Raw genomic sequence first — 12875 nt, 5'->3', positions numbered from 1 at the left:
AAAATGGGAAGAAGGAAATATATTTGAGATAGGGAAGCTTCCAGGCTGCACAATGTGCTTTATATGGATAAATAGGTGGAAGTAAGTAAAAGAAGTTTGTAGAAACCAGCAGTCAGAGAAAAATTTTCCCTCAGACATGGTACACAGGAGAAAGAGATGCTAGAAGGATAGATAATTTTCCTTCTGTCAGCATCTCTAATAAGCATGAGAGTAAAAATCCAATCACACTTACATAACTATATAAATGAGTCATTTCAAGAAAAAAATATTTTTTCTCTTTCTCAAAGGCAGGAGCTATCAATACCCTATTATTATAGTTAAGTGAAAACTCTGCAGGAAGAAAGTGTTTGCTATTCCTTGCACTGACACCTCTACGCTGAGGTACCAGGTGCATGGACAAATCCGGTTACTGTCTCTCTTTTCATTCCCTGGTTTCAGCCGGTGCATGGCACTTAACCCTTTGTTCCCCCTTTTTCTTTTATCACCCTTTCTGCCTTAACTGTTCAGACCATAAGGCTTCTAGAGAAGAAGCTCTCAGTGTATATTATTACTACATATGGCCAATTGAGGCCTTTTGGTAATCCTGTAATAAATATGTTTCAGTAGACTAGTTACTGTACAATTATGTAAAATGCTGTTAAAGATATAAGATGAAGGTGCTTCAAAATACCTGCATCAGTTCAAGCCAAACAAATCAGAGGTTACATTATTTCATATTTCCTGTTTATTTACTTTAATGAAAATTCCTTTGCTTTGTTTCCTACCAGCTGTGCAAAAATCTACATTTTTTTACAGATAAAACCTTATGGGTCAGGTTCATGCAGATTCTGTGAGATAGACCTGTGAGATACTTTTTTTCCATATGTTTAAAACTTTTGGCTTCTCATACGATTTAGAGATTATCTTTGTCGGAGGGAAGGGGTTATAGATTAAAGGCTACTGGTGCCTATGTATCGCTGTGGCTATAAACGTCAGACTAACTTAAAAGTATGTGATCAGGTTGTCCTCTAGTGGCTGCCAAAGGGAAGATCTAACCATAAATTACACAACAAATGTTGCTGCAATGGAAATCAGTGTAAGTTCTTAAAACTTTTCTTTTGCAAGGATTTTAAACAGATCTCAAAATTATCAATCTCTGCGTGATTTCCATTCTAGTGGCAGACCCTGCAAGCCTTTTTCTTATCTCTTCCTGAGTTATGCCTCACAATAACATCCTAAATTGTGCTTCTGGAGGGTCTTTATCAGTAGAAAAAACAATTCCACAACTCTAGGTGTTTTTATGCAGGGCAGAAACAACCTTTTTCTGAAATTCTGTTTTCCTATTATTCTTCTACCCTCTGTACCACTGTTTTCAGCACTTTGGCCCCAGTACAAGTGTGTCTTCTTGGCAGAGAACAAGTGTAACGGGAGAGAAGAGACTATTTCTCCCTCTAATTCCACAAGAGAGCATTCTTTCCTCCTTCCTGCAGTCCTGCACCTGGTGTGACGCAGATGTCCTCTCTGTGGTAGTGAACAAGGGTCTTATATCCACAGAGGAGCTCCCTGGTAGGGTTTTTGACTCTTCTACTGACCTAAGAGAGTCTTAGATTTATCGGGAACAAATAGTTTTCTAAATACAGTAACATTGGTATTCAGACCACTGCAATAATTTGTATTAAATTCTGTAATAGAGTTCTTTTATGTTATCTTAAAAAGGAACCTCCACATGTAAGACAAATAGAAAGGCAAATAAAAATAGAAACCACGTTTCTGAAAATAAAATATTTATTCATATGCGCATGTTCAAATAACACACTAAAACACCCACAGGACTGAGATTTCTGAAGACAGATGAGAAATCTTTCTCAGTGGGACTTACAGAGCTTATGATGGATCCACTGGCCAGCTCATAATACCTGGCATCAGAATAGTGGAAGCTGAATCAATCATCCGACAGGCTACAAGGCTTAGATTTTCTGAATTTTAACAGTATGTAAATCTACCTGTTATTCAAGACACAGTTAAGACCTCTCAATGTAAAACAAAGGCAGCAATTAAACCATTTTGTCAGTGTTAAGATGCATAGTTTCACATCCAATAATGTACTTATTATAGTTGTTTCACAAATGGTGATGACTGCAGCAGAAAGAAGTTAACTGAGTTGCACAAGTTCATATGTATAGGATGCTACAGGAGGCAGATTGCTCCATTTGCTGTCAGCAGGCATTATAGTTTAACTTTAATAACTATCCCACAGTACCTCCTAACTACCGCGTAGTTATTTTGCTCCTGCCTGTTATGTCTTTCTTGTGCTTTCTTTTCTCTCAACTTCAGCAGCAGGCCTAAGGGAACACAAAGAGAGTTTGAACATTTAGTATTAGTGTTCTTTGAGTTCTTACAGACACAAACCTTTCCTTCTCCACCTCAGGATCTGGGGTGTTAGATAGCTGCTTAGATGACATTGCTTCCAGCTGGTACTGTCAAACCATGATCATCACTCTCTCTTCAGAGTACAGGATCTCCAAGATAACAAAACTAGTGAAGGATTTCAAGCCATTATCGTCTTACTAGACAATCTAAAAAACAAATCTAAGAGAAGGTGTTTTCAGTTCTGTTCCCTGCTCCCACCTCTTGCCCAATAGCTTTTGTTGCAATTGGAAGAAACAGTTTGTCTCCTTGAAAGCAAAGACAAAATGGTGATCTCCTCTTATTTTAAAATTCACAGACTGATAGATAAACAGTTATAGAAAATCATCATAGAGGTGGTATGTTTAGTGCAACTGAATAAAAAAGCTGTTCTGCTAAAGATGCAATACGAAAATTGCACAAAGGCTTTAGTGACAGAAGCCTGGATCTGTAAGATTAAGGAACATAGTTGGAACACTTCTATCTATACTGGTTTTCAGCTTAAATAATAATTTCTTTCCAATAAAATTAAGCTTTTTAGGAAAATATCTCTTTTTGTGGGAAACTACCTCTTAGAATAACAGATTACATATTGGAAAATAATACCTTTGTAACAGTTCCAGTCTTTGTGTCTAGTGTCTTAGTGTCAACAGCCTATGCAGACCACTTTATCAGTTGAACTTCAATTCTAATGTGGCATTATGGCCAGAGATCCCCACAATATCACATCATAGATTAGCAGGAGAAGAGATCACCCTCTGAGAAGGGAATACGGCCCATAGGTGATAACAGGGTAATGAAACATTTCAACTACAATGTCTCCATCTATTTGCACAGAGGGGAAATTGATATAGTGAAACATAATGGATAATATTTTGAGATCTTATGTTTGAATCAGTTAAAAGAACTGTACTTCATGATGAGTTTTTGAAATGAGGTACAGTTTTATTTAAACTTGCTTTATTAGTGCAACAAACTGCTCCTTTATTGTAGAAAATAAAAGCTCGAATGTAGCTGCTGGAAAATTTAAGTTTTGCTGAACTGGCAGAACCTAAAAGTTGGATAGGCTACTGTAAAAAACATGAAGAATAAACGCTCCGTTGCAAACTGAATAAATCAATGTACTGTTTAAAGGCATAATGTAGCTATTAGTGAGTCACTTAGTGACTACCACTTGAGAAAAGTAATCAGAGGAAATGAAAATATGTTTGCATCAGTAAGGCTGTACTCTCTCAAATGCCCTTTTTCTCATACTTAAAGTTACTTTTCCTAATAATCTGGTATTATTAGTAGCAGAAGGAAAAAACCCTGAGTAAAGAATATTTTAGAAGCTTCAAATTTTAAATACAATTTTAACAATCATCAGAAACAGATGAGAAATATCTAATACTTAAACCCACAAAATTCATCACCAGTGTTTTCATATCCAGATGATGCTGTAAATGACTGGGTACCATATATGAAAATGCAGCTTTGCTAAAGAAATAAGATGTCCTCTGTATACAAAATGTTTAGGGTTTTTTTACTTTCTATTTGTATTAAAAAATATTCCACAGTGTCATAGTAAAGGACCTTTTCAATGGATAAAAACAGATTAATTAGAAAATTGGAAGAGAGTTATGTTTTCATTAAAGATAGTATAAACTGTTCAAGACATTGATATTGTTCAGATAGTCACAAAAATGGAAATTATACAACTGTAGGAACCCAAAAAGGATTAAAAAAAGTTAGTGCAATGAGTCAACTTTATGCTAGAGGTCTGCAAAATTTTGAGGCTGAAATGTGAATAGGAAAACATTCTTCACCCAGAGGGTGGTTGGGCACTGGAACGGGCTTCCAGGGAAGTGGTCACAGCACCAAGCCTGACAGAGTTCAAGAAGCGTTTGGACAATACTCTCAGGCAGAAGGTGCAATTTTTGGGGTTGTCCTGTGCAGAGCCAGGAACTAGACACCATGATCCTTGTAGGTCCCTTCTAACTCAGGATATTCTATGATTCTATTTATTATTTTTAATAATAAAACATCCCAAGAAACATCAAATTAAAATGATGTCAAATGGTACAGTCAAGACAATATAAATTAATTTATTTTTCATTTTCATTAAATATCTAAACTGGAGTAAAGTACTGTAAGGTATTATGGATACTAAAAGGTAAGTTCAAGAAATTATATCAATTCAAGAAAAAAATAATCTATCCCCCACTAGTAAGCACACAGCTACAATCGCACATGGAGAAGTGCCTCATATGCAAATGGAGGAAAGTTGAAAACTTTTTTTCTCTGAAGCATTATTATCATATGCTTACCCGTTAATATAGTCTTTCCATAACTATATGCTCCTGGTCCCTGTCAGACAGAGGCCACTGAACATGACAAACTTTTCGTCTGCTCTCTCAAGGATGTCCTTATAATCCTCTTCCTCACATGTTCTATTTAAACAGCAGCCACCAAGTTTAGGATTTGAACCTAAGCCTACTAACAGAGGAAAGATATTGATTTATACTTCGTCAAATTCTAGATAATGGTTCAGAAAAATTATCTATAAGAGTTAATAATACATTATTTTCTAACAATATTATAATTAAACAATCTAAAAGCCACATCTTAAGTGACTTTGTTGCAATTTAATCTCTCCTATATAAGTTCAAGAGTGTCTATTAAGCAGTGATGCCTTATGCCAGAAACTTCAGTAGTGTGACTTATCCCTGTATATCAATTCAATTCCTGCTACAAGATCACTGCTCCTTTTTTCATCACGTAAAAATTAATTACAAAGTAAAGGAAGTCACAAGTTTTCAATGACACTTTTAAGTTATGTCTTTTCTAAATCACATATATTTAAAAAACTATTAAACAATTATGTAAAAATATCATTAAAATTAAAGGGATTTCTTTAAAGTCATAATATAATAGGAAATGCAATATTATAAATAACATTTTTTCTGAGCTGCTTCAGCCTATTAGGACAAGGCCAGTTATGAAACCTTCTTGTGAGTCAGTTGACAGAAGGCAGTAATTGCTTCAGTCACTATGGTTTACCTGATCAATCCAGGTATATTTGACACAGTAGGCTGCAAATTTTATGCAACACCTCCTGAAGCAATCATGTTAATCTAAGAAATGACAGAGCAGAATGTTGAACAACTGGGAAAAAAGTATGTGATTTTTTAATGACATTCAAGCAAGGAAAGGCCTGGTTTTCTTCATTTTTTTCGAAAGCTGACCACTTTGTTCTTGCCCATTCCTCTTGATAATTAGGAGATAATAATCACTGAGAGTTAGTGTGTGCATGTGTGTTGTAATTAATTACAAAGGTAGATGAAATTAGGCTTCAACAATAAGTGCAACTCGTTTCTCGGTTAGATTTTGCAGTTTAAGTTTCTGAAATCTGAGCTTACCCTAAAATTTTAGAACTCTTTAGCAATTAAGAAACCTAGTTCCTGTGCTTCACATCATGTATTCTTGGTGTATGTCCTAGAACATATCAAGTCACAATTTAGGTGAAGAAGCCTGGAAGCAACTTGGATATCAAAATGAGTAATATACAGGTGGCAGGTGGGTCAGGTAGTGAGTTTGAGTGTGGACTGGTAAAATAGTATTATATTCATCTGCAGTGTAAATTCCTCGACAATGATACTTAGAACAGAACAGTTTGGAAGTTAAGAGAAGAAAGCTGATTTTTTTCTCTGCTCTTTTTTATTTTGAAAGTGAAGTTTCCTACATTGCACAACACTTTTATTCTCTTTATTGAATAACTCAGAGATGCCATTGTTTATTCTGAGATTTTGGCTTAGGGTTTTTTTGTATACACTCAAGTAAATAAAAGTTTGACTAGGATATTTTTATTCAGGATAGTAAATAAAAAGCACATTCTTCTGTTACACAAACTATATGGCAAGTTTTAAAATAAAATACAAAAGCCTGTCCGGAGCTTAAGTTTAAGCCATTGCTTAAATATTATATTTGTATGAGTTAGGTGTTAAACAATATGATCACATATTGTAAAGATTATTACATTTAATTCAAATGTCAGTGAACTGCACTGTTTTATTCTACTATGTTAATGTCTACCATGCTGCAACAGCTGAAAATCAGACCATTATTTAGTTGATATTATACCAAGAGAATATCATAAGTTTGTTCTGGTTAATTTTCAGAAACAAATGAAACCATTTGGTACATATTTTGAAAATAAATATTTGTATTATCCAGTGCACTGTAAGACTATATTAACAAGAAATAACTTGATAAGCCAAAAATAAATTATATCTGAGACAGTGTTTTAAGTAATGTCCAGAGAGGAAAACCCTTTCTTCACTCAGCTTAAGCACCGTGTATAATTCACATATTCCCTCCGATTTCGTATTGTATTCTTTTTTCATAAGAAGTGATTTATTTCACAGTTTAATTGACCATGAAATTTCATTTTAACTTAAAAAACCAATTTATTTAGATCTGTAGCACTACAACGAAACACCTTAAACAATTCTGGTTTTCATCTTTCATTTTCATATTTCAAATAAAACTGCACAGTTAATTTTTTATTGGTTTTTTCCCTTGTCTTTCAATATAATAAAACCTGTTCTGTGAGGGAAGGTGAAGATGGCCAAGGATGAATGAAACTTAGCAAGATACGTCTTATTCTGGAGAAAAAAAATCAGTCAAAAAATTAGGGAGTTATAAGGGATAAGCCTGAAGAACTTTAACTATAGTTATAATAAATGGGATATCAAACAGAGAGATCATGATCTCTGCAAAAACTCTCCAGCAATATCTTGAAGCTCAAGAAGAAAAAGAGCAATTGATTGGCACTTTGTTACTTGAATGGTGGTCCTACTGATGAGACAGAAAGGCCATTAAGGATGATTTTTACACTATCTCAAATCTGCCAGATGTCAAACTTAAAACTCTGAAAGTAATAATACATTAAAAAAAAAAAAAAAAAGCCCAAACTCGGAAAGCAATGCCTTTCCTAAACAGCCAAGACTTACATATATTTCTTCCTTTTTATTACTTTTCTGGTATATTCTTCATCATAATGTCTCCTTTACTCTCCTACAAACCAAATAATCATCTTCATTTATATGCAATATGAGCCTACTGCCACTACTGCCACAATATAAATGTGTTGCATTAAAAATTAAAAATATTATTTTTTACACTCCATCAAGATGAAAAGTGAGCCTTCATTCTCATTTGCAGTTCTGTTTCTACACAGTCATCTTTCTTGTATTGTACCGCAGGACATGATCGTAATAGCCAAATTCCTACAGACCTTAAATTACCTCAGCTGTGCTCTGAGCTTGAATCCACATGATAGCAAATACCAAAGAATTTTCAAAGGCGAGCTAACTGGGTTGCTGTGCTTCACTGGGAATCAACTTCTTTGATCTGATGTCAGAACAATAGAGAAAGGAAATGTATGGGATGGTTGATCTTTCCGCACAACCCTCTTAAAAGCTGAAGCCATTATTTGTTTTGGAAGCTAAGAAATCTGAAAGTGACTCTTTCCATATAGTCTGGTAACCTTTTAAAAAGTAAAATTAAATGCCTGATAGGTATATCTTTTGGATCTTTTGTCCACTTAGTTGTTTGATTTTTTTTTTTCTTTTGCTGGGGCAACACTGAAATCCACATTTATGTTTGCTGAGAAGTAAGGTTAACTTTCAAGTTGGCTGAAGTCCTGGCTCTGGTGAGCACTCTGTTTTGTAATTTGAAGGTTAAATTCTTCTCAGAGAGCATTGCTGGAGTTAGTGTTCTCACTTCCAATAACTGTAGCAGCTGCCTGACCTTTATAAGTGCAAGTCAATATTCACACTGTTAGAAGAAGCATCATGGAGAGCAATCTTCACAATCTCAAGAAGAAGCGCTTTGCCAGAGGCAGATCATGACCACTGAAGACGAATCAGTGAACAGTCAGATAAAACTGTTTTAACTGGATTCAAAGAGTCTCTTTTACACAGCTTCAGGTTCTATTCAAAAGTCTGCAGACCTATAGCATCCAAATTGCTCTCCTCCAAATTTTTATGAGATCAATGGGGAAAAAAAAAAATTAGGAGGGAAGCACTCTAAATGTTTTGACCTCTGGGTCATCCTCTGCAACTCTATTCTCTGTCAAATTTAGACAGATATAACTGGATAATATATAAACTAATTGCCTATCAACTTTATCCTCTATCCCAAAGAATGTTTAGTATCAAAACTACTTGATGAAAAACATTGTATTAAGAGACATATTTTGAATTCATCACTGCACCTCACAAACATTTCTGCTTTTCCAGTAGAAACACTGGGATTTTTGAATACAATATCAGACCAATAATAAACACCATCATCTCTAGTCAGACTCTCAAAGCAATATCAGCTTGTTTGTGAACTAAAACGGTGCCTGCAAAAGCAGAGAAAAATAACAACATGATGCTGGTATTATGCAAATATTTCCATTAGCACCATAGCAAATAGGTGTATGAAAGAGAGAGAAGGAACCCAACCAAGAAAGAATGACTCAAGATACAGCACATAAGTGAGACCTGGTTATTTCTATGAAAAAAAATGATTGTTATGAACACTTGAGAGCAAAATACATTTTTGAAACTCTACTTGTCCCCCTCCTCTAGATACTAGAGGTTACTACTAGAAATCCCAAAATTTTTTATAACCCGTTGCTCCAAAATAAATGTTTTAGACCATACTTCTTCTTTTCTAAATATTCAGTAAATTAAAAGTCTGTTTATAATTTAATGACAGAGAATAAATGACATCTGCAACTTGGCAGAACAATGTAAACTAGAGTTTGTCTGACTCAGACTAAGTTTCTGGCCCTGTTTACAGCAAAAGACAAAGAAAGAGTCAAGCCAGTGGAAATTTTTCAACTTCGCTAGTATAATCAACTAATATAGTATCTCATATCTTTTTTTTTTTTTTTAAAGAAAAAAAAGAGGGAAGAAAAAAAAAGCTGTTTGTTCTGTTCTGTGGCTCATGACCTGGCTTATGTTTTGAAACATCTGTTACTGGCTGCAACCAAGGCAACCAGCAAATGTTAGAAATTTCATAACACTTTAGGAATGTTAAGATATTATTTATGGGAACACCCTATAATTCAAAAGTATTTTAACTACAACCTGATTAATTTTAGGCCACAGACTGCACAGATATACTCATATCTTTTTCTTCAATTACACCAGTCTATTTCTTCACATATAAAGATGAACTATTTTGTCATGTATACAATTGAAATATGAATGGATTTTTAAAAAAATCTCACAGAAAATGCATGCATTTCAGTTTTAGCTCTCACAACAAATAGAGAACTTCTGTAAAAGCTTTAATCCCATAATGTCATGTGGACTCTTCCTGTCAAAACCTTCATTTGAAAAGTTTTGAATAAAATGAAAATGTTTTGATTTTATAGGTCAAAATACTTCAATTTTTCTTTATTTTGTTGAAGAAATCTTTTTTTGACTTGCTACAGGACTAATTTGTATATACCCACATTTCAATTGTTTTGTCTGTTATTTGTATTACACTTTTTTTCCTAGGATTTAGTTTTCTGCCTGAAGTAATAACATGCTGACTAAAGATGTGTAGTGGTCATAAAATTCTTGTACATTCAGAGCTGTGTCTGCTTTCTTTCTGAGGATAAAATTATGCGCATTATAGGCGTTGAAGTTCAGCCTTTTTCCTATATTGGTGAACTGGTATAAGGTGGAACAAGAAGACAAGAATGATGAAACAATGAGAAAAGTCAAATAATTAAACTCAAAATCATTCAGAAAATAAAAAAAATATTTCTACACAATAGATTTAAGCTGTCAATTACATAGAAAGATTCATTTTGCCAAAACAAGTTTCACAGTCATAAAAGCAAACATCATGATGCAATTACTGGAAAGGTACTATTCATTTAATTTATTTGGGTTTTTAGACAGGTTTCAAGCAATTGTTCAAAAAGCTTTTATGGTTGAGAACAACAATAATCACAATCCAACTGCAGTTTCTTGACAGTGAATTTGCTACTCAATTTTAAGGTTTTTATCCTATTTTAATTCTCCAGGAGGAAAGAAGTAGATTTTAATGGTGCAGAGCTTCCTTGGGCAACAAATTATATTCTCCAGGGTCTCTATTTTCTTCCCAGGAGGAGATATAGCGTGCTACCAAAAGGACTCACTCAGATTTTCCATGTTTCGGTAACATTTATTATAGCATTTCATAATTCCTGATTTTTTCTGTTTTACATCTGGTCATTCTTTTGATGTCAAGAGTTGTTCTTATTATTTCTAGAGCATGGTGAGAAATTATATGTAATATTGTCATATAGAGCAGAGACAGGAAACTGTCACAATACCTTATCATAGCTTGAGCCCTAAAATACAGTTTAACTGGAAATGGCATTCAGGATTTGAGGTGATTTGAGGTGATTCAGAGCAAGCTGATTTGTTTCTTTAAGCAAGGAATTTTGGGAATGGTCTGTTTCTGTTACTTCTTCTATCTTGCATCTTCATGTGAACTGCTGTGGGTTTTGTTCCCATCTATCTGTGAACTGGGTGTGATTTTGTTCCCATCTACACTGGTTACTGGTAGTGGTATTCACCCACAGACTTCTAAACTTAGTGAAACACATTCTGCATGCAAAACTGGAATGCAAATGTTACGTGAGGCAAAATTAAATAATTAAAAGAGAACAGTTACAAGAAAATAATCATCATCGTAAGGGTATAAAGAGACTACTACAAAAGGTAATGGTGAAACAGTTGTCTGGTCTAGGTGTTACTCTGATCTCAATATATTACCTTGAATTTGAAGGAGCACAACAAGCAGGGAGGTATACAATCTTGCTAGCTAAAAGGAAGCTGACCCTGCCACAGCCCTTCCCTAGAAAAAAATCCAACCAAAACTAAAAAAATCTGCCATAAAAAAAACCCAAACTCCAAACAACTAAACTCTTATTAAAAAAAAAATTAAAAAAAAAAAAAAAGTGGCTTTCTCTAAGTCCCCAGCTCAGCCCACAGTTCATTGAAAGGGTTTTAAGCAAAAAAGATACAAGGCCCCAAAGGCCCTGGTCCTTTTACCTTGAGGCTGCACATGGTAAAAATGCTAAAATGCTTCTCAGGGGGTCAAAATAACACACTTTTACTGGCAAACTCTGGAAAGTCAGGGAACTTGGTAAAAATTTAAAATAAACATTCAATCAACTTAAAGCATTTCACAAAGCACTGACTTAGCAAATTCCAACCCATCCAGGTTTAAGTTACCCAAATATCAAGAAAAGGGAATTGAAGAAGTAGGAGAGAGAGAGAGAGAGAGAGAGAATGTCTTAGACGCATCATGGAGCGTTCGATATGCCAGCCATTCTGGGGCTGCATCGGGGGCTACAGGGGGTGTGGTGTGGGGCAATGCCCCCAGTGTCAGCCAGTGACTGACAGCTATGCTAGAGGCTCTGAAGGAGGTGGGGTTATGGAAGGGGGGCAGAGCACCATTCCACTACCACTCCTGAACCTGATCTGCTCCCTGCCCCAAACACAGATGTTTCTAATCACTGAACTTCTTTCAGTCCCTCGCAATTTTAAGATATTTGAGAGTGTCTAAAGGAAGGCAATGAAGACGGTGAAGGGCCTTGAGTGGAAGCCGTATGAGAAGCAGCTGAGGTCACTTGGTCTATTCAGCCTGGAGAAGAGGAGACTGAGGGGAGACCTCATTGCAGTCTACAACTTCCTCATGAGGGGAAGAAGAGGGACAGGCATTGATCTCCTCTGTGGAGACCAACAACAGGACCTGAGGGAATGGCCTGAAGTTGTATTGGGAGAGACTTAGGTTGGATATTAGAACAAGGTTCTTCACCCAGAGGATGGTTGGGCAGTGGAACAGGCTCCTCAGGGAAGTGGTCGCAGCACCAAGCCTGACAGACTTCAAGAACTGTTTGGATGATACTCTCAGGCACATGGTGTGATTCTTGGGAATGGTCCTGTGCAGGGCCAGGAGTTGGACTAAATGACCCTTGTGGGTCCCTTCCAACTCAGCATATTCTCTGATTCTGCGGATATCCAAAGGTCACAATTGTCAGCCAGAGCTGATAAACTGTTCCCATTATAAGACATTGGAGGTTTTAGGCTAGATATTTCTCAACTGTTTGCAACACTTCCTAGTACTGTACAATGTTAGTCTCTGGATGCAACCTTTGTAAATTTTTCTGAATAAATATTCCAGGAACATATTAATTTCATTTTTAAGAATGAAAATATTTAAGAATGAAATATTTGCTTTTCTATTGCTAAAAATTCTAACATTCTTTTCACAACACAAAAAATACTTTTGCTTCAAAAAAGGTAAAGATTTTCAGCAGATATGTTACCTTCATATGAAGACATGATTTTTCTATTCTTTTGAAAACTGTCCCCAATCTATGCTTTAAGGTTTGTTTGAAATAAAACCTTTGAAAAATCTCAAATTTTGTTTGCTAAGATATCATTGATTTTTTTTTTTTTGCAGTTAAG

This window comes from Corapipo altera, unplaced genomic scaffold, assembly GCF_003945725.1.
Source record: "Corapipo altera isolate COAL_440 unplaced genomic scaffold, ASM394572v1 23, whole genome shotgun sequence".
In the NCBI taxonomy this organism is placed as follows: domain Eukaryota; kingdom Metazoa; phylum Chordata; class Aves; order Passeriformes; family Pipridae; genus Corapipo; species Corapipo altera.
Note: the sequence above shows the minus strand (reverse complement) of the source record.